The sequence below is a fragment of the Colobus angolensis genome, unplaced genomic scaffold, assembly GCF_000951035.1.
Source record: "Colobus angolensis palliatus isolate OR3802 unplaced genomic scaffold, Cang.pa_1.0 Scaffold50, whole genome shotgun sequence".
Lineage (NCBI taxonomy): Eukaryota > Metazoa > Chordata > Mammalia > Primates > Cercopithecidae > Colobus > Colobus angolensis.
In genome coordinates, this window is record NW_012118488.1 from 6,000,481 (window position 1) to 6,023,342 (window position 22,862).

General features: G+C 41.1%; 1 protein-coding gene across 3 annotated transcripts in view; it reads right to left on the reverse strand.

Annotated features, from left to right (window-relative positions):
* CA10 (carbonic anhydrase X) overlaps positions 1–22,862 on the reverse strand; it is a 560,843-nt gene that overhangs the window by 217,677 nt on the left and 320,304 nt on the right. The gene's annotated exons all lie outside the window — the stretch shown is intronic.

The window sequence follows — 22,862 nt, forward strand, 5'->3', positions numbered from 1 at the left end:
ATAGTGGTTAAGTATACCCGTTTTGGAGTCAGGCAGAACTAGATTTGAATATTGGGTCCATAACTGAACTGTGTGACCTTCGACAAATCATGTTAAGCCTCAAGATTTTCACCGGGGAAAGTGGCCTCACTGGTGAGGCAGGTAGAGTGTTTAATACAGACCCCACTAAGTGCTGACTATTTCTTCAGTTTGAGAGCACACCACTAGCAAGGATCAAGATAGGGTTTCACACTCAGGCTTTATCACAGAGCTCCTGCTATTTTTACTGAGTTTGTTGCCTTTCTGGGCAAACTAGATAATTGACATGCATTCATTAGATGTCTGATGTGGACAAAAAGGCAGAATGCAGTTCTTCTGATTGCATTATTAGGGCATTTCTGTCCTGACAACAGATTTTTTGTAATGTACTTGAACTCTGAACCCAATCCCAACCTTTAATACACACACACACACAATATAGTTTCTTACATCTATAACAACACAGAGTTGGTAGGTGACAGATAAAGGGAGGGAGAAATTAAGACTCTTTCCTGTGTTTTTGACTTTGGAGAGTAGGTCTTAACTTGAGGATGGGAAGGATGATGATTGCAGTTTTGAATATATTGGGTCTGAGATTCCCATGGATCATACAAGTACAGAGGAAAGTACAAACGGAGAAGCTATCATCTATAGGAAACTGACTATGAGATAGAAGGCCAAGAAGCTTTGAGTATGAAAATACAATATCAAAACCACAGCCAAAAGGAAGTGTGGCTGTGGCTATGACTACAGACCAGCACTGAAACCAAAGCAACAACAGAGGCAGACCTCAGGGAGAATAAACTCACAGTTTATCATTTAAGAAACAGAAAGCAAACCAGAGCTGAGTCCTTTTCATGAGACCCACGTGGTTGCTCAGAAGCAGAGCTGAAGTAATATTCTCGAAGGCTAAGTGACAGGAGTAGAGAGAGATGGTAATGACCTTCAGTTTTTTCAACCAGGTAGTCAGGATCCTGCTTTCCAGGAGAGAACCAGTTTCTGATATGCCAAGTCCCTTTTGTTTGCCCATAAGACAGACTAGTTCTTTTGGTTCCTTCCATTCCCTTTCCTATAGCAGCATGTCCAGACTTCACCCTCCCACACCAACCTTAAGCCTTCAGTCCACATGTCATTCATAGTTGCTATCTTATGTGACTGTGTGTAGATACATATTGATAGTTAATTTTTTTTTTTTTTTGAGACGGAGTCTCACTCTTTCGCCCAGGCTGGAGTGCAGTGGCTAGATCTCAGCTCACTGCAAGCTCCGCCTCCCGGGTTCACACCATTCTCCTGCCTCAGCCTCCTGAGTAGCTGGGACTACAGGCGCCCGCTACCTCGCCCGGCTAGTTTTTTGTATTTTTTAGTAGAGACGGGGTTTCACCATGTTAGCCAGGATGGTCTCGATCTCCTGACCTCGTGATCCGCCCATCTCGGCCTCCCAAAGTGCTGGGATTACAGGCTTGAGCCACCGTGCCCGGCCATACTGATAGTTAATTTTCATAGCCCCCTTTCCTGGTTTCATGGCCTCCACACACAGCTATAACACTAGTATTGTCTCTAACTCTGGCAGCATCTTCCCCAGTAAACCAGTGTGCAAAAAGAGTACATCTTCTTTGCTAGTGACATTTTACTGACTGGTGCTTATGGTAGTGTTTCTGGTGCACATCTGGCTCTTCCAAAGGGAAATTTCCAGTGTGAGTGTGGGAAGACAAACCTACAAATAAACTCCAATAAATAGGATAAATAGCAGGATGTAAGCACAAGGTTTCATGAGAAATTGGACTAGAGTTCATTGCACTTCAGAGAAACCTTGGCTAGTCTTCAAAATCACCAAGTAAACATGGGCAGAGGCTCCCTCCAAGCAAAGCCTACAGTATGGGTTGATTTATTATTTTGGCTACTTTTTCAAATCGCTTTGGCAAAAGGAGCAGAAAACCTGGACTTTAACCAGCTTAAATTTAAGATTTATTATTTCCCAGAGCAAGGTGTCCACAGGTCAGGAAAGCTCCGGAGAGGGTACGTTAAGACATTGACCCCACTTCACTGTGATCCTGTCTTCCTTTCCAAGTTTTGCTTCATCAGCAGTTCCAGGCATCATATCCAGGCATGCCAATGACAAGAGGAAGAGAAGGGGCTGTCTTTTCCTTCTGCCTCTTTTTAAGACCAAATAAATATTTCTCATAAATGCACTGACACTTTCTCATTTCACTGGTCTGAACAAGGTCTGTGTGCATAGCTCTAAACCTAGTCACTTATAAACAGTATGGGATTCCTATGATAGTCTTAGACTATTCGGAATTTGTCCCCCAAGGGGGGATAGAGTCATGTTTTCTGAGAGGGCCTACCTGAACAAAATGACTACTCCATCAATGAAGAAGAGGAGGTCAGATTTTAAGTGTATAGCCAACAGCATCTGCTACAATTACTCTCTACATATAATACTATATTTTTTTTTTAAAGAGAAAAAACAAAAACAATCACAAAGGATGCTATTAGAATAGGACCAGGCTCAAGAAGATACACTGATTCTGGGACAAGGAACTCTGCTTATGGACCACGTGACACAGTTACAGAGAAAATCTGAAGATCTAAAGAACTGGCTGCGTGTGAGCAACAGCTGCAGAAATGTAAAAATGTCTCCTGTTTATCCATTAAACACTACTGAGATTGAGCACTGCGCCATGTCAGATAACTCTGTGTTCACTATCACAATGTGTGCAGTTTTAGAGTGAGCAGTCAGTATATGTTACATCACGTGCAGTTTTAAAAAGTCACGGTCACTAGGTTTACTTGTTGGAAACATATCCTTGTAAAAGATAAGGCATGGTTGGCATGAAACTCTTTCACATATACACTTACACAGAGAAATATGTATAACTGATTATTTTTCATTCATATTAAACTTTTTTTTTTTTTTTTTTGCTTTTAGTAAGAGTCATATCAATGAAAATGGAAACATTTAGTCTGAGAAAGTTAACAGTATATGGTATGGAACCATACAACCTGACCCCATATCTTCAGCTGGCTTTAAGTTTTTATAAATGAACTTCTGAGAGACAACCAAAAATTCATTTCTGTTGCAGAAAAATGTGCAGAATGGGAGCTACGAATGAGTTATTTCCAAAAGTTGAACAAGCAGAATGCATATATGCAGGCTTATTAAGTTACTTGCAAATGGTAAGTACACTGACCATCTCCATTGCTAAAAATCCATTGTGAATGTGTTGAAGCTGGGATTGATAGAGATACTGAAATGACGGCCAAAATTCACCCAGAAACAAGCTAAAGTGAAGGTTAAAGAAAAACAGCTGCAGAAGAAACAAATCATGGAGACATCTCCGTCAATGGAGGCAATCTGTTCTTGAAGACAGCAAGGAACTCCAGGCATCCAGCACATTCCAAGTGGGTAAAGTGGGACTGGAGTGGGTTGCTGTGGGAAGGAACCATTCTCTAAAGAAAGGCAGACAGCTTCTCATGACTGGGCCTCTAATATTTGGCTCAAAAAACTTACTAAATTGACGACTCCGTAACTACACAGCCTTTGAATAAACCATGACATTTGTAAGAAAAGACATCCTGTCATTTATTTTTGTTACACTGGTTTTTGCCTTGCACACTGGTTTAAGACTTCATGGGACTTTTGAAGAACAAATTTTAGATCTCTGCTACAGGGCAGGTTAAAATGAAACGGAATAATCCAGTTGGGGTCGATTTTTTTCCCCCACGTGAAGTCTCCCTTGGAATCAGGGTACCAGATCTTCTCTTGGTTATCTGAAATGATGTGTGCTCATCTTTAGTAAAGAAGTTCATGATGCAATTAGATCCTAGTAATAGTGTCTAATTATGTATGCCAACCTTTCCCTACAGCAATATACTTCCCTTCAAAGTAATTCTAATATTATTACTTTTTATGGTATTGCATTAGAGAAGATAGAAAGATTTTAATGATATCTTTAGGAGGATAGAAGCGTAGCTGTAGAAAGAAGAGAAAAATTCAGGGAGTTCTTATTGCCTGGTTTTCATGATAGGAGTCTCCACTGTTGCAAACTTTTACAGAAAAGTAAATTCACAATAGCATGAAAATAGTCGCCACTGAATTGACCACTTATAAAGTCTGTCCCCATTCAAAATCAGTCTCGACTTAACACTGGAATCTTAGTCAACATCATAACTGATCTCTCACCAACTTTTATAAAATAGTCTTATAAAAATGCTCTGTAAATTGATCATAAGGTAAATTTTTAAATTTCCCCCAGAAATGGGAGATTCATGAAGTTTAAAAAAGTGATATTGAAGAGCTGCTGGAAGCACATGCAGAATTATTGATATGACAATGTGACAGAAACATTACTCGAGCTTATTTGAAGAAGAGGAATTTTTAAGGATAATGATAGTTTAACCTTTTAGAAAAGAATGCCATGAATACCAATAGAACTGGGGAATATTGCTAAAATACCTGAAATTTGCAAAATAACCCTTTTTATAAGGTTGAGAAAGTCAAACTTTAAGTAAAGAATATGTTGTGAAATCATGTAATTTTTATCAGAAAAATTGCACCAAAAGTTGAAACAAAACATGACAATTTATCCTTCAAGAATTAGTGAATAGTTATATTTATTACCTGAAATATTTTTCAAATTTAAGTAAAATATACTAATTTTTAAATACATTCTCAGTGTAAAGTCCAAGTCAAAATATTTTCACTCATCTTTAAATGAATTTTGGTTTTCATTTTAAGATAACTCACTTAAAATAGCCTTTTCTAGGTATCCATTGTCATTAAATAACATGGAATGTCTGTAAATATTCTTATCTCTTTTCACGGAGCCACACAACCTCATGAGACCAGAAAGTCCCAGCATAACAGGTATCTGGAATGGAAGTGTGACACTGTGCTTGAGGTAGTTCCAAAATATGTCCACAAAATTTTTGATACTTCTCTCTTCAAGAGGCAGAGCTTAATTCCCCTCTTCTTGAGTGTGGCCTGGACTTACGACTCAGTGGTAATTAATAAAACAAAACAGAAATGACGGTGGGTAGAGTGGACTGCATAGAAACACCCCCACCCACCCCACAAATTTGATGTCCATCCAGAACCTCGGAATATGACCTTAATAGGAAATAGGGTCTTTGCAGGTATAATTAGTTAAGATGAGGTCATTATGGTTGGCCCTAATCCAATGACTGGTGCTCTTAGACAAACAGATATACCGACAGAAGACAGCCATGTGAAGATGGAGGCAGATATGGGAATGATGCATCTACAAGCCAAGGAATGCCAAGGGTTGATGGTGGCCACCAGGAATGAGGAGGATGCAAGGAAGGATTCCTCCCCTAGAACCTTCAGGGGGAGCACAACTCTGCTGACATCTTGATTTTGAATGTTTTACCTCCAGATGTGAGAGGGAATAATTTTTTTATTGTTTTAAGCCACCAGTTTGTGGCACTTTGCTATGGCTGCCCTAGAACATCAGCACGGGAGATAACTTCAAAGACTGTGATACAAAGGCACTGAGGCTTCCTCCGTGCTCACTCTCTCTTGGATCTCTCACTCCAGTGGAAGTTGGCTGTCAAATCTTGAAGTTACTCAAGCAGCCTGCAGAGAGGCCCTGTGGTGAGGAACTGAGCCTCCTGCCATGGCCATGTGAGTGAGCCATCTTGAAAGTAGACCTTACTTTTGAGGAGCCCTGAGCCAGAACCCCAGTGAAGCGACTTCCAAATTCCTGATCCACAGAGACTGTGGTAAACTAAATATTGTTTTAAACCACAGAGCACTGGCATAATTTTTATGCAGCAATAAACAACTAATACAGTCCCCTTTGTTCCCTCAGATCCAATTTCCCCAACTCAAAAGTATACTCAAAATGCACTCAGCATTGAACAGATCCTTCATCTCCCAAGGCTCTGATAACTTTTCATAACTTTATTCCTACTCCTTGTCCACCTCTTTTCCTGACAGGATAAAAAGTGGGCTTCTTTCTTGCACAGAACACTCTGTCATATAGGCTCATCATCTCTGATATGTGAAGATTCTAAATAAAGGGCGACTGCCTTCTGTGAATGTGATTTATTCATTTTATTACCTTAGATGTTTCAAAAATGATCTGAAGTTTCTCATATTCCCTTGAAAAATGCTCATGGGCATGAATGCCAACATTGGCATTCTATCCAGTAAGCTTTAGAGGACATTCAAGGGAATTCACGTATCTACGTAAACAGCTGGTCTCTGGTCTCCCTGATCCCTCAAGAGTTCAGTGAGGGCAGTTTGCTGCTTCAACAGTTTTTCCAGTGAGGAAGGGAGAGGATACCTCACCATGGAGCAGAGAAAATGGAACCACTTATGGACATACCACAGGTCTACAGAGGAGGCATTGGTCTTTTGCCCGATTTCACCCAAATTTATCAAGTGCCTGCCATGCACTGGGCACAATATGTTAAAGACCCATCATTATGAATCAGGAACCACTTTTCAGGTGATAAATGCATCCATCCAATGTTGAAGAAGGAAAGGTCAGAGCAGGAGAGGAGAAGCAAATCCACTTATACAGCAGCCTCAGAACTGTAGGCTCACACCCCTTGGATGAATAGACAAGCTCTGATAACTGAGTGTGGAAACCCTGAGCTGGGGCCGCCTACGGTCAGAAATGCCAGCCAATCTTATGTGCCCATTGTTGCACAATGATCTAAGAGCTTTACAGATATTAGCCCTGGAAATCCTCATAACAACCTTAACAGGTAGGTACTGTTATTATCCTCATTTCACAAATAAAGACACTGAGGCATAGTAAGAGGCACAGGTGACTTTAAAGCTGGGCAGTCTGGCCTCAGGCCATGCCCCTCCATATGAATCTCTCCATAGTCTTTTGAACACCAGCAAAAAGGATGTTTTACTCTTTACTACATCTGATTTGGAATTTTGATAAAAATGACACGAGGCAGAATTTCAAGCCTTTTAAGCAAATCATGCAAGTCTAATGCTGTCGAGCTTGCTCTACCACTGTGGGCTGGTTTGGGTCTGTGCTGGGTAGATATGTTTTAGAAAAGCACACGATGGGAGGCAGACTCAGCTATTTTGTGATCATGCCCTAAAATGGTCAGGAAGCCAGTGGCTGACATGGATCAAAGTAGCACTGTGAATAAGTCTAAATAAATTTTAATGTAATATTTTGGAATGAAATTAATTAGGTGTGCTGATAGTTGCCTAGTGGTGTAGGCAGATCAGTACAATGTGGAATAATATGGATAGTGTAGTGTTATATAACAAACCCAAAACCATCCTATGACGCCCTGGATGACAGCTAGGGAATCTCTGGAGCTCAACATAGATTTACTTTAAATAGAGGCTGGTAACTAAAAGAGAGTCTGAGTCTCACATCAGCTGCACTGCATCAGCCCTCTCTCCTTAATCTGTGGCTCCAAATAATTTTGTAAGTAGCTAAAATTCTGAACCCACCCAAGAATAATACAATCAGACAACTAATACTGCAATCTTTCCTCTCTCAGGGAAATCACTCCAGAAGGCAAATGAAGTAGTCTCCTTTTTAAGCCTCCTCTGCTTTTCTGTTAAAGTTTGTCTCATTGCAGGAATCACATCAGCTTTTGACAGCGTGGGGGTGGTGAATGGACTTCTGGATATTTAGAGAATGCCGAAGTCCTTATATGTCTGTTATTGCAGTGTACCTTTGAGTACAGTCTCCCCAACTTTTTTCAATATCATGGTCACTTGGGATATGATAATAACGCATTTCACCTAATTCCAAAATGCACTTTTTTGCATGATAAAATCTCTTAAGTTGGGATATATCTTACAATTGTGAGCACCTTATAATTGCTGTCATCTTGGCAGCAGGAACATGGTACATAAAATCATCCTGCTTCCTACAATGGCTGGAATCAGTGGGATATGGTATGTGTGCAGCATGCAGGGGTAAATGCATTAGGCTTCATCTGGTTGGAGGCAGCCATCCAGGGATCTCTGTCACCAAAGCTTCTAGCCAGCACTCCTTGGGGACTGAGAAGCTCAATCTCTCAAGTGCATCTGTGATTCATCTGTGATGCTTCAGGTGTGTGTCCTGAGACTTGTCTCCCTCAGTCTGAGCCACCCTATCTGTAAAACAGAGATCAGAACAGCACTTTCCAGACAAGACCTTTTGGGGACCTTCTACAACTTTATGTACACAAAGTACCTTTCATAGAATCCGACATCATGGAATTTCAGTTACTTCTATTGGCTTTACAGAGCCAGGGCTAGGTTAAGGCAATTGAGGCATTCACCTGGGGCACAAAATTTAAGAGGTGACAAAATCTCAGTGATTGACATAAATAATATTTTCATGCAATATTTTTAAAAACCAAAATTAATGCAAGAAAGGAAGAAAAAATAAAAGTTTTAAACAGAGGCAGGATCCAGCTCTTCATTCTGTTGATGCATCTCATTGACTTATCCTGGTCTCAGTCCTTTCAGATCCTGTCCTGAGCATTTAAAATATTGCATTAAAATACTATTTATCTTGATTACTAAGTGTTTTGGTGTCCCCTTAAATTTTGCATCTGAGGCTTGTGCCTCACTCCCCTCACACTCATCTTGACTCTGGTGACATTTCTGATGCATCTGATGATTGTTTCTAATTGTGCCTAAATTGGTCTGATATTAACTATCTGTTGACTCATACTCATTCAGCAAGCCTCCAATCTGTTCCAGGTGCTGTGGCAGGCAATGGACACAGCACTGACCTGTGGAGAATGCACATAAGCAAACAAACATGTGCCATATATTCTTTAGGGCTGTCGTGAATGCATCTACTCATTGATTCATCCCAAAATGTTCAGGAAGCACCTCCTCTGAGTGTGCCCAATATGAGCCTGGGACAACTGGAGTCACAGGAAGAAAATAGTCACTATGTGAGTCAGTATTTCCTTACAAAACATTTATAGTGGCGGGAGGCAGTCGTGAGAAATCCTTTTGGAACTAAAAAAATTGCTGTGGGCAGGGCATGGTGGCTCATGCCTGCAATCCCAGTACTTTGGGAGGTCAAGGCAGGAGAATCACTTGAGTCCAGGAGTTCTTGACCAGCTGGGGCAAAATGGTGAGACCCTGTTTCTAAAATAATAATAAAAATAGCTATGGTCTCAGCTACTCAGGAGACTGAGGCAGGGGAATTTCTTGAGCCCAGGAGGCTGAGGCTGCAGTGAGCTGTGTTTGTACCACTGCATTCCAACCTGGGTGACAGAATGAGACTGACTGACTGACTGTCTCTCTCAATATCTATCTATCTATCTATCCATCCATCCACACACATATAAAACTAAGTATTTTGGAGTCCCTTTAAATATACCTTTAAATATATGCAGTTGTGGCCAGCTCACATGCATCACCTACCACAGTGTCTAGCACATAAGATACACTTAGTAAAATGTTTGTTGAATGACTGTTCAAATAAATGGCTTCCTATAAGTAAGATGGAGATGACGAGGTTACACTCTGCCCACCTAGAAACCCTTTGAGTGCCCTGGATGCTGGAGGGCTTGATGCAACAGAAAGATCTGTGGTCAGTAGATCTGAGCTTGAAACCTGGCTTCACCATTCATTAGCCATATGACCTTGGTCAATGTATTTAATCTTTCTGCAACTATTTCTTTTAATAAGGTCAATACTACCAAATGTGCAGGTCTTTAGTGAGATTATAGATCTGCAAAGTGCTTCATAAAGAATCTGCCTCATAGAAGGAACTTGGTGGATGTGCATTTCTTTCTTTTCTATTTTGTTTCAGAACTTGATGGAAGAAAGTAGAGGTCAGAAAGGCTGAGTGAACCCCAGGCAAAGAAAACCACTTGGGAAACAGGCAAAGAGATTTCACAGCTGCTGTCATGCCAAGGGCTCTGACCACACCAAGAATGAGACCACTCTGTTTCTTTGCATTAATACCCCATAAGCAAGTTGGATATGGGATGTGAATAATTCAAGTCCATTTCCACAAGACAGTCACAGAAGGATTGGCTTCTTCAGGAAAGATGCCAAACTGGGGTCTTTAGAAACAGCTTCCCGAAGAAATGCTTCAAGGACAGGGAAATACACATGCTGTAAGCAGGGAAGTCCTGAATGCTACGGCAGAGATGCAAATTGGGGCTGTGTCATGAAAACAAAAGTTAAACCATAAAACGTCACTTTACATGCAGTTTAAGAGAGATCTATGAGAAATAAACTTTAGGAAACTGCTCACATATATCAGTGTATTACAGGTGCCTGGAAAAGCATTTCTATGAAAATATGCAGCATGGCATATGTATAAATCTGTCCTGAGTTTTATGGTTTCATATATAGAATCATAATGTATATAAAGTAGAGGAACACAGAGATCCAGTTTATTGCTTTAACCCATGCTAGTCAAATGGTCTTGGAATAATCCACAGAACTTATGCAGCATCAAACAAGTACACTCACCACCTAGAGGAATGCCAGCAGCAAAGGCAGGTCTGTCTGCATGCATTTTGTAGGGTGGCAAGTGGGTGGAGAACAGACTGAGATTTCTTGACCACTTGCAGTGGGTGAGGTCTCTGATAAGCACATTACATTCATTCTCTCACTTCAACCTCCCCATAACTTTATGAGGCAGGTACTACTGTCTCCATTTCATGGATGGGAGAACCGACAGGCAAGAGGTTGAGTTACATTTGGAAGGACACATAGGCAGCAGATATTGCACTGAAATAGAAGCCTCATGAAAGCAAGGGCCTTGCACACCACTGTATCCTCAGCTCTTAGAACAGCGCCCAGCACTTAGTAAGTTCTCGGTGCATGTGTTGAGCAAGTGAGTGAAGTTGGCAAACCTGAATTCAGCTGACTTTTTGTCTGGTTTCTTCCCATAGAATCTTTGCAGTGATGACAGGAATGAAGCAGCTTATTTGTTCAGGAGAGCAGATTCATGCGAGTGCAGGGTGAGCTGCAGCCTCTGACAGGGCAGTTTATGGAGACCCTTTGGGAAATCACAGTTTAAAGGGCAAGCTGCCCCTTCTTCCCAGTGCCTGCCCTGACCATTCCTGCAGACCACGCTGCCATACTGATTTCTCCCTGTGCTCACATAGTTGCTTCTGAGGAGCAAAGGGGAGGCAGCATGGAGTCTAGAAAGACCAAGATGCATGGGGGCAGCAGATCCAGTTCCAAGCCTCAGCACTATCACTTATTAGCTGTGTGACTTTGGAGTTATCACCTAACCCTATGAAATGAGTACATCAATGCCCATCTTACTATCTTCTAGGCTGGACAAGCTTCATAGGCTAGATAGTGCCCAACTCCACAGCCTGTAACCTATGATGCAAACAGTGGCCCCTGAAGTTGTTCAACACTGTGGTCCTGCTCCTGGATGAGGACAAGGGTACACAGCAGAAAGAAGGCACAAACAGAGCCAGCCAAACCTGTGTTCAAACCTCAGCTCTGCCATTCTCAAGCTGTGCCATCTTGCCTCAGTTTCCTCCCCTGTAAGTGGGAATAAAAGAAATGTGTACCTCATGGATTGTTTTGAGGATGAAATTAATTAATACATGTAAAGCATTTGGAAGGCATGTAGCAAGTGAATGACAAATATTTTATGGTTATTTTAAATTTATGATATAATTTTACTATTTTTTAAAATTCTATATTGAAGCAACTTATTTTAGCGTCTTTTCCTGAACAGAATGGAAGCTTCTGGAAGTCAAGGGGTGTATCCACTTATCCACATATCACCCTTTGTCTAGTGATGGGCAAATACTGGGTTCTTGGTAAATATTTGTTGAACTAATCTGAACCAGCTTTTGTCAAATAAAATCCCTAGTCTCTTTAGCCATGTTTCCTCATGAATTACTTTTTCCTGCTTCAAACATTGGGAAATTTGAGCCAAACACTTAACTTATTTTAGTTAAAAGGTTTAGATTTCCCTGAACTTCAGATTTGGCTAAACTTTCTTTCCCCACTTTCAGTTCCATAAATCCTAGTATTTTGAAAGAAATTAAGGAAAAGCTCTCTATCTGGCTGTTAGCCAGAAGTCCACACATAATAAACACTTCTATTTGAAATGGCTTTACAAAATCTGTTGCTCTTCTCCTTTGGGTCATACAATTAAGTAGAAGAAATATAAAGGCAACACTTTCTACCGAGGACCCAGCCAGCATCATGCAGCCTTTAAATCTTTCAGGACCAGTGTTAGAATCAGGGCAGCAGCACTGGGTTTGTCACTTGCAACATTCATTTGCCCATGTTTGCAAGACAGTATCAGCGTGGATGGACACTCAACCATGATCGCAGCCCAGTTCCATTCAAACAGATTTCAGCTGCACCGAGTCAGAGGAGAGGAGATCAGGTTTGTCTGTGTTCTCCACACTATAACAGTAAGTGGAGGTGAGAAACTGCAGGCAAAAAAGCCTGCCATGGTAAGTTGCCAGAGAAACCACAGGCAAAAAAAAGCCTCCGTTAATTTTCTGAAATACTTAGGAATTTGGGTAATAATTCTTAAGCAGTAAATATGTGTCACATATAGTACTATTATAGTACTACTAGGCACTTGCTTATATGCTAAATTCAGTCATCATGGCAGTTAAGGTAGGGATGATGAACCTTCAGATCACAGACTCAGAGAGGCAAAGTAATTTTCCCAAAGTCACACAGCTGAAATTTAAGTCCAGGTCTGAATCTAAATGCCCTATGCTGAGTTAAACACTTGGGCCCTGGAATCAGAAGGATCTTGATGTAAATTCTAAATCTGCCTCTTAGGAGCTGTATTGTTTGGGGGAACCTATTAAACTTTACCAATATCATTTCTACCACATGGTAAAAAGAGAATAAGAACTCCATTCATCTTATAGTGTTGTTGTCAAGGTTAAGTGAGATTTGGCACCTGAGTGTCTCAGCACAATGTTTGCCACAAAGTAAACAATTAATCAAGTTCAGATTATTTATTACTACTTTTTAAATTTACTACTCCTCCATTATGCTACTTACATAATTCAGAACTCTCCCATTCTCTTAATTCTTAAGAGAACAATGGCTTTACAAATGTTTAATTTAGAAACCCTAATTCATCTAAGCTGTTTTATTTAAATGAAGATGCACTCTATTTAGAAATAGGGGGGCTTTATCCTATGTCTTTGGAAAAATTGAAAGGGGACAAGTGGATAGCTAAACAGAGCTTGAGTCTACTGAGAGACAGTAAACTGAATGCTAATATATTTGTTGTTTAATAAAAGAGAGAATAGTTTTAAAGTCCCAATGATGATATTTAACTGCATAATAAGCCCCACGGAAACTGCTAATTGGGAGTGGGGTGATGAAATACTGCAGCGATCTAATGCTGAAAGTCTTGGCGTTGCCACCTGGTGTCCCTGCTCCTCAGGCTGTTCTGTATAAGGCTGGACAAGGGCTAGTCTGTGGGGCACGGCCTGGAGCTTGTTTGCTGTCCCTGCGCTGGTCAGGGGCCTTGCTCCATGTGCAGGGAGTTCTGGGTACTTAGAATGTCCGTCCCAGTGATTCCTTTAAGCAGATATGGCCTGCCTATATAGGAAGTGCCCCAAACCCCAACAGAGGCACTTGCCCATGCTGTTGGATTTAGCCCAAGTCACCTCTTGGTGCATTTACTCCAATCTGTGCTTCTTTCTACTCTTGGTTCCTCAGTTCTCCAGACTCGTTAGCTCTTTTTGTCCACTGTAGGATGCCCTGGTGATGTGGTTTGGCTCTGTGTGCCCACCCAAATCTCATCTCAAATTGTAATCTCCACGTGTCGAGGGAGGGAGGTGAATGGATCATGGGGGCGGTTTCCCCCATGCTGTTTTTGTGATAGTGAGTGATTCTCATGAGATCTGATGGTTTTATAAGTTTTGACAGTTCCTCCTTCACATGCTTGCTCTCCTGCTGCCTTGTGAAGAAGGCATCTGCTTCCCCTTTTGACATGATTGTAAGTTTCCTGAGGCCTCCCCAGCCATGTGGAACTGTGAGTCAATTAAACCTCTTTCCTTTATAAATTATCCAGTCTCAGGGAAGTTCTTTATAGCAGTGTGAAAACAAACGAATACATCTGGCCTTGGTGACCTGTTATACAGGCATGCTTTATGACTCAGTCTCTGCACCTGCTCTCAGACACACTTCAGATGTTTACCTTCTGGTCCTACACTTGGCCATGGATGAGAGGCACCTTCTGCTTGCCAAGATTCTCAGGGAATGTTCAGCCAGTTGGCTTGCTCAACAGTTTTCTTTCTCCACCCTCCTCAGGAGGTTACTCTGACCAACGAGTGGTCCCTGGTGAGAAACTGGGGCCAAGTAAATGGGTTCACAGGCCAGGGGTGGCAGCAGTTTCAGCCCTGCTGGACATTGTTAATGTTCAGTGAGGTCAGTCTTTGGTCATGCAGGAGACCTAGGATTAGGACCAGGCATTGGGAAGGAAAGACAGAGTTGTGGGTGGGAAATGCTTCTCCAGAGGAGAGTGAAATGCATGTCCATGCAATTTGTAAATGAACAGGATGCACTCAACCTCTTGGCTTTATTACTAGTGGCACGAGTAGTTTTCAGGGACTAGTTTTGTGGGCAGCTCCCCTTTAGCCTGGGAAACATGCATGAAGAGATGAGATGGCTGAGGAGTCACTTCCTAATGACAGCAGCATCTAAGGAAGGTGAGTTCTGCTCAAGTCATCATCCCAGGACTGTGGAGGGTCCCTGGAAGGCAGAGGCATCAAGTCTGTGGTTCCCCTTTCTCTCTCCTAGAAGATGGTGTATGGTACAAGGTACTCTAAAGGCTTCTGGCCACATGGCTTATGACCTAAGAGAAGGAACTGGAGCATATTCAAAGCTCACTGTGGTGCCCACAGAGTATTAAGCAAACCAGGGAATAATGTGATCACTCATCTTTCCTTAGCATTTGGTGTGTGTTGAGTTAGGGTCCCAGTGCTTTATCCAGCTCAGCTCACTTAAACCTCACAAGTACCTTATGCTCTTTTTACCCCCATTTCACAGAGGAGAAAATGGAGGCACAGGGAGATTGAGTAACTAGCTCCAGATAACTCCAGAGTCAGTGTTCTGATGTCCCTCTTACCACCCATTTGGTTCTGGGGGAGGCTGAGTGCAAAACCTGATAGGAAGACAGGTGGAAAGAGCACCAGTTTTGGATTAAAATCACCCTGGGTGTGGCTATAACTCTGTGTCTTATTGCTTTGTTACACTGGCAAAATTACTTTACTTTGGTTTTCTTACCTATAAAATGGAGGATAATGCCAGCTTGAAGAATTATGAGGAAGAGGTAAAATAGTTACTGTCTCCCACCAAGCCCACAGTGCCTGGTCCACAATAAGCATTTGATATATGTTAGTTCTTATGACTATACAGAAAAGCACTTTGTAAAATGTGAACTATAATAGACCTTTAAAATTCACAATAGCAAGATTGTAATATGCACCATCCTTTTAAGAAATAAAGTTGAAAATTAAACTATCACACACCATTGACTATAAGACCCATCTCAACTTTAATGATGCTAAATGCAAAATACAGTATAGTTGACCTAGGTGCAAACAACTCAAAAAGCATTTGAGATCCCCTTCCACCCCAACTCCAGCAAGAAAGGAAAGAAATGCAAAGAAACAAAGACAGAACCAGTTTCTTGAGGAGCACAGTGCCTGGACCATAAAGAAAATGAAAAGCTACACACAGATGTTCATCCAGGCCAGCTTTCTGCTGGTAGGTAATGCATGAAGGCAATTAGGTGCTGGCTGGTTTCTTCGACATTCATGGAGCTGCAGAGTTTAATAATGTTGAAATCTGGTGCTGCCTCAAAGTAAAAAGTGGTAATGATGAAAGTAGCAATTAATTCCTTAAATGAATCCTTAAAATGTCAAAATTTGAACTACACGAGTAATCAGTGTACAGAAAGTGGCCGCAAGGTATAGAGGAGGAAAGAGCGGGGGACTTGGAGCCTGAAGACTTCTGTCATGGTCTTTGCTTTCCTCCCTAATTGCCAACAGGACCTGGACTGGCTGATTCACCTTTGGACTCAATTACCTTATCTATCAACAGGGGGCTGAAGGAGCAAACAGTAAGGTTCTTTCAGCTCTGAGCAGGCCTGCACCCGTGCCCAGGGCAAATGTGCAAGGGTTAAGCTGAAGAGGGTACTAGGATAGTGAACTTTCTAAGTTTCTAGCATCCCCGACCTGTCCCCTGGACAATCCTGGCTTTTTGCTGCCAGTGCTTTCTATTTGCAGAAGGACTGACATACTTGATTAAAATGTCTAAAGCATATCCAAACCTAACGTATTAGATCTTTCTTTCCTTCCGTGCAATAGCTCTGGCAGAAACTCTGCATTGCAAACTCATAGTTTGTTTCCCGAGGTTAATTCTGGTTATTTAAGGGTTCAACCACATGAAAACTGGTGAGGGAGACATTTCAGTAAAACAACATCAACAACAACAGCTCTCCTGGTCCCCAAATGCTTTACATCAGACCACAAGGAGTCTAGAAACACTTAATATAAAAGGGCAGACAGTTGTAAAGTAAGTGGCTGCCAAGGAGCATAAAAATAATGACAAGGCACGCAAATCACAGATAAACAGGTAGAAAATTCACAGCAGTGATAGGAGTAGCATAAACAAACACCGAACGTCTGCACAAACCAGCCTTTACTGATTTATTTGGTCCACAACTAGGAGGAATACAAAGCTGAATATGCCACAATTCCCATTTCCAGTCGATTCTCACATTCTCATGGGGCAGAAAGACAGCTTCAAGAGCTTCAAGATCCCTTTACCACAAGCTGCTTGTGCAAAGTCCTAGGATGGAGGTATGATGAAAGGTTACCTGGAGGTATGAGGAACCCCAAGTTGAATCAGGGGACTTATGAAAGGCTCCAAAGAGGGGGAGGCCAGATGGGGCTCAACAGGCTGATGAAATGGTTCTACATGCAGAGAAAGAAGTAACTGGTATTCTAAATGACTGAAAGAACATAAAGTCCATGGCTCAGGATAATAGTCCAGAGTGAATGGTGGCTGAATTATGGATTTTACAGGTGTTTGTGTGTACGTATGTTACAGGAGACAGAGACAGGGAGGTTGATCTTACATGCAGTGCAGAGCAATTCATTTGTTTTGAGGAGGAAAATGACACCACAATTACGTAAATCAACGATTCAAAACATTATTATCCTCCAAACAAATGGAAACCATTGTTTTTATTTACCAAACCATGTACTCCGTAATATTACATGTCATTTACGAAGTATCTAACACCTCCAGGCATTTTACAATTGTGATATCTTTGCCAAAACCCTCCTAAATATGTATTACTATCCCATTTTACAGATGAGGACACCGAGGTTCTGAGAAATGACATAATCTGCATATCATGGCAGAGCGAAGACTAAAGAAAAGGCTATCAGATTCAAAGGGCTGTTTTACTCCCACCTGCAGTGTACGCCTTCCACAACATGCTACTGATTTTGGCAGCAAAGAGCATGACTCTGTATTTTACCAGGAAAAGCCAGAGATGAAAAGAACTGTCATTAGCATAGCTCCTCAAGGTCACTCTTAGGAATCCTAATCACCACACCATGCAGCACTATACAGTAATCTGGTTCAGATAATGAAGCTGGCCCAATTTATCTGTCATGATATGACTGAGACACACGTGGCTTCATGCATCAAATTACTATTGCATCAAACTGTTAGCAAAAAACTATTATTGGATTTGGGGGAAGAGCAACAGTCCTAATGTTCTATTCCCACAGCCATTCTCATAGGAAAGCGCTGAAAATAGAACAGAGTCTATCTTTATGATCTGAATGACATAAGAGACAGTGGATGACACAAGCACAATATTCTGCTTTCATAATTTTATGATTCCTGTCTAGTCTGCAGGAGCAAGTAAAACAACAACCTCTCTGATTCTGTGATAGCATCTGTCCTTAGAAAACACTCATTTTTAGCACAGTCAGGGTTGAAATTGGATGAGAAGTTCAGGGGTTTCTCTCTAGCCTCAGTTGTTCGGTCTTCAGAGGCCCACTGTCTGAAAATCAGGGGGAAACAGGCTCAGTTAACTTCCTATTAACTTTTTCTTAATATTTATAACTGTGACATGCAACTATAACTACATTATTATGTAAATTGAGAAAAAGAAGAGGAGAGAAGTGACTCATTATATATCTCTCCTGGAACTTCCACCAAAAATGTAAATCATGTAAGTTTCAGAATTCTAGGTGGGCACCTGGAATCTTCCACTTGTAGTTTTCTTTGGAGAAGATTAAAAATAAAGAAAACCATATGTTCCACTTTAGTGAGCAAGAGTGAAGGGACATCAGTATTAAAAGCAGAAGCAAAACAGGCAGATGAGAGCCTCATTTGATACTGAGAAGGCATGGGTGCAATTCACCTGCAGGCCATTTTCACTGGGACGATGAGGAAAATGTTCCCGTGCAGAGACAAGGAGTCCCCATAGTCTACCCTTTCCACCAATTTTCAGTGTTTTCCTGAACAGATTTCAAGCAACAAAACAGTCAGCTGCTGGGTAATAGCTCCAGTTACAGCTGAAAATGTTAGTCATTTCATTATACACACTCCAAAAGGGGTATATAAAAGTTGTTTACAAGGGCAAAGCCGTAGTTCTGAAAGCTGGCTTTAATAGCTCCTTCTACCTTGCCATATTTTAATTCTTTGAACCTGCAGAAACAATTACATTTTTATAACTGCTAGCACAGGAAGTTATTAAAACACTTGGCTCCTATGTGTCTTGGTCCTTGCCTCTGCTGGAACATTGTAAATTGTTATGGCTAGCACATTTGTGCAAACCTACTGAGAGAAACATCATATGGAAATAATTTCAGTGGCTAGTGAAGAGTAGTTAAGGACAACCTTAACATCTAGGTCATATGACGCAGTGATTAAGAGGAAAGGTGCTAGAGTCAGAGGGACTAAGCTTGAATCCTAGAGCTGCCTCTTAATCCCTGTGGGAGGAGGTCACTTAGCCTATCAAAGTCTCAGTGTTCCCATCTGCAAAATGGGAACAACAAGGGTATCTCCATATATAGGATGTGGTGGGAATTAAATGAGATATACAAAGCATCTAGTAAGTGCCCAATGTTAGTTAATTATCAATAAATTATTAATTAATTAATAATTAACATAAATGTTAATTAACATTAAATGCTAGTTAATTATTGGATTGATATCTTTTTCTCTTCTATATCAGGGCAGAGTTCTTCAATCTGTGGCAGAGTGAAATTTCATGACCAAATTCATACAAGAAAGTGTTGTAATCACTTTCTCAAGAGTATTGAAAGCCTGTAGTCCCAGTTACTCGGGAGGCTGAGGCAGAAGAATGGCGTGAACCCGGGAGGCGGAGCTTGCAGTGAGCCGAGATCCCGCCTCCTTCACCAAGGGGTTCCAGCCCACAGCAAGATTGACACTCCTGCCTGGCCATGTCTGTGAGTGAGTGACAGCAGGTAAACAATTGTCAGCGTCCCAAACTAGTAATGTTAATGTCTCTGCAGTGGCCATGTTTGTTACCCTCTTCCCTCATACTGGAATTACTTGGCTCAGGAGAGCTGCCAAGAATATACTTGTGACTGGGTTTTGAAACCACCTTGGGATACCCAGTCACGCAGTGAGGCTGTGTGGGTACATGGTTCTTTGTGCCACGTTTCACACAGGCCACTGAAGGGCTGTCAACATTGACATCAGGAGAGCTGAGTCCAGGTCCTGGATCTACCTGCTATTGATGATGTGATTTTTGGGCACATTACATGAACTCCAAGCCTCTGTTTTCTCATATGAAAAATGAAGAATGGGGATAATATTATTTGTTTCACAGGTTTTTTGTGAAGACTAAAAGATGTGATACAAAAGGGCATTGTAAAGTATAAAGAGCCACATAGATGTTAATATAACTTTTGGTAAACAGGATCATCATTGTTGGATCAGTTGCTTATATTAAGAATTCTGAGAGTTTGTGTGGCTGAAGATTGCCATGATACACATAAGAATAGACATTATATTTCTTATTTAAACGTCAGAGTGGTGAGATTGGATAAGGATAGGGTACAATGGTGAGAGGTGAGGGGCTGTTTGTACAGGGCTGTGTCAGGCTACAGAGATGCAGAAAAGGAAGCATGCAAAGACAGAGCAAGATTTACTTACTCCTAATTTATTAGAACTGAATTTCTTCACATGTTTCTTCCTTCCTTACAGACATATCCCATTTCATCCTTATGTTCTTTCCAAATTTCATTCCCGGAAACCATTTCTCCCCTAGTCTCTTGAGACACTTTGGACTTAGCACTCATCAAGCATTAATTTTTAAATGGCATATGCTTTTACAGGATCCAGTGCTGACCCCATGAAATTAGTCCTTCCTATTTAGAACCACCCAATTATGTAGAGACTCAAGCACAACCAGATTTGCAATTCTCTTTACCTCAGCAGTCTTAAGGCTTTATTTTCAGCATTCTCTTGTTTTCTTTCTCCAAAAAACCCAGGAAACTGAATGGCTGGAAGTCTGACTGCAAACAATGGTTAGGATAGTGGCCAAATATGTGATGTTTCTGAATATGGAGGAGGCAGGCCTGACATTCCATGCTGCAGATATGCAAGAATAACTGAAGGAAAGAACCAACTGGTGGGGCATGGTTGGACCCTGTCCACATTCACTTTTCCTCGAGAGTCTTGGAGGATGGATGCTTTTTCCCTAAGTTAGGTTTTCTCCTCCTCCTAGGCTTTTACCTATATAACAGAAACAGGCTATAGACTTTTAATGATATATTTATATATGCCAGTAATATATATCATATTTTTATATGTAGAGAGATGATATGGCCATGTATCAATAGTTGCTCTGCTATATGTATATATAAACACAACATAGCAGTTATTGGTTTATCTCTCCCACTAAAATACCTTTAGGGGTATTCAGAATAGACGCCCCTCCAGCAGCCATCTTGATAGACTAAGATTTGGGGAAGCAAACAAAAACAGAGTGAGAATGGGACAAAGATATTACACTAAGTATTTGACTTAATTCTACTCCCCACAACTTGTGGGCTGTATTGTGCTGACCTCCTATTAAGCCAAGGACAGAAACTGTACTCTCTGAAATCTTAACATAAAATACCTTCCATGCCATTTATGAAGCCACTGTCCCTCAGCTTCACATCTAACTTTCCGTACTTTGCTTTGAGGTGCTGGGACTAAGGACTAGGAAACCGCATTTCTGCTTTGCCAGCTGATCCTTGTTAGGTTCTGCCAGTAGGGGGTGCTAAAGGAGACTGCGAAGCCAGAGGACACGGGAGAGATCTGACACCCTTAGTAGTGTCTGCTTAGTATTTGCTCCTAGCAAAGTGTTGCTGGCCTTGCTTTTTTATTCTGGCAGCAGCAGTTCCTCCCTCTAACAGAAATCTAATTCAGTTTGCAGTTTCTCCAACATTGCAGAACCAGTCTCGTTGTGGAAATTTTCTAAATGCATGAGTTAAAATGGCAAAAGTGGAAAAATAAGGATGAGAGAGAGATAAAAACCAGATGTACATACACAAAGTATAGGATTAGAAAGGCATTAGGAAAAGCTTTACCTGTGAAAAACTCTTTTCCCCCTATTATATTTTAAACCTGCTGAGTTTGATAAAATGAGAACTAGGTCACAATTGCAGGTGTGTGTGTGTTTAAATGAGATGATTTGGGTCGACTTTCTGTATACCAACTTTACATTTTGTTGTTTCAAAGGAGACTCTGCATAGCAAAGAGAGAGCATAATAAAAATTTCATGGGAAAAAAAAGCTGCAATGAGTCTTTGAAAATTAGCCAATTAATCTGGCTTTGCTTTGTTTCCCTCATATGGAGGGACTTGATTTACATAAAATAAGTCTAATGTGAACAATGAATGCATACACAGAAAATAAGAGTTGAATAAAAGATTACTTATGTATATGACTAGACACTTCAAAGGCTTATAGTGAAAGATGAATCACCAAAGGCTATATCTGAAAAGCACTCCAGACCCATGATTTTCTTAAAATGAACTATAATGGATTCTGTAAGGCTAGAAAGGGCTCAAAACAGAACTGTAAGACTTCTCGTATGGTCCACCATATACAACAGCCACCTGCTTGCTACCGCCATTAATTTCTGCCTTAATTCTCTTACAGACAGAACCAGACACAACACCCACCCTCTTGCTAATGCCATTAGTTTTTGCCTTAATTCTCTCACAGATAACGTCAGGACCAATTAGTGGAAAACACACGGTGGTAAATTTCAACCCCTTGAAGAAACTTTCTAATGATCTCATCTGTATGATGAAGGCATCAGCTACCTAGGAAGGTAGTTAATTTCCTCCAACCAGTATTAGTGAAGCTCAAGTTGGAGGACTGCTTGAATTTAGAATCAGATGGGGGAGTCCCTTCTGCACTGAGATTCTTAGGATTCTTTAGCAGCCAGTAACAACAATATGTTACCACAGAAATTTACAGCTCTATTCATTTAGATAAGAGAGGATTTGAGACAGAACCAGCCTTTAACTGGAGTCTTTTTTGGGGCTTCAACCTTAGCACCTTCTCCCACCTCAAGGTATGCATTATACTCTAGAGGAGATAGGGTGCCTTACAGTAATCATATTTTCCAGAGACTAAGTTGCTTTTCCCAAATGAAATACAGTGCAATAATCATGTATAAGAGTTCTGGGTTCAGCAACTATCTTTGCTTGGATTGCCATAACAAAATACCACAGACTGAGTGGTTTAAACAACAGAAATTTATTTCTGTACAGTTATGGAGTCTGGAAGTTCAAGATTAGGGTGCCATTGTGGTTGGGTTCTGGTGAGGGCCCTTTTCATCTGTTCACATGGCCTTTTTTTCT